Source organism: Otolemur garnettii, unplaced genomic scaffold (genome assembly GCF_000181295.1).
Source record: "Otolemur garnettii isolate 467f Iridium unplaced genomic scaffold, OtoGar3 scaffold00130, whole genome shotgun sequence".
Classification (NCBI taxonomy): Eukaryota; Metazoa; Chordata; class Mammalia; order Primates; family Galagidae; genus Otolemur; species Otolemur garnettii.
In genome coordinates, this window is record NW_003852525.1 from 1310961 (window position 1) to 1311720 (window position 760).

Genomic DNA, 760 nt, shown 5'->3' on the forward strand with positions numbered 1-760 from the left:
AGCAGCCTTACTGTGACTGCCTGGTCAGCGCCCACGGCGCTGTTAGGTCACATCCTTGGGAAAGATCTCACATATATATTTCTATGTACATGCCATGGCTCAGCTCCCCTTACTGAATGCTGACACTCTCAGGGGTGTCCAGCCTTTTTTGTTTTTCTGCTGCACTTTCAAAGAATAATGGGTCATACATTCAATGCACCAAATACCAACAAGAGCTGATTAGCAAGCCAAATGTTCATGCATATTTTTACAAAAAAGTATCACACTCCAAGAAAGCTTTCACAAAGTCAGCATGCAGTCTGCCCACCACAGGTTGGGCACTCCTGAATTTAGAGTTTAATATAAATTCTCCAAACATTTAGATATTCTAAAGATTAAGTGCTAAAGCATTTATTGTCTGTGAATCATTCCAAATTGAATTACTTAAATTGGAATTGCCAATTCCAATTTAATATGTTGGAATATATTTACTTGTCAATTAATTAGATGAATTATTTACAGATGAATGAATGATAAAGACCATTATACAGTCACATGTAAAAGTGCATAAACACAGGATTGCCTGTAAGTGACCGTGTCTTCAGGTCCATTCACAATACATTTAGTCTAAGAACTCAAGTTTAATATACATGTGTAATGTAGAGATAGATCTGAAATTATATACCCTGATTATAAAAGGTCTTTACAATTGTTTTAGTTACAGGTGTGTCTTCTTAAGTGAGAACTCTGAAAATACAGAGGGCTAAGCTGAAGCAGGGTA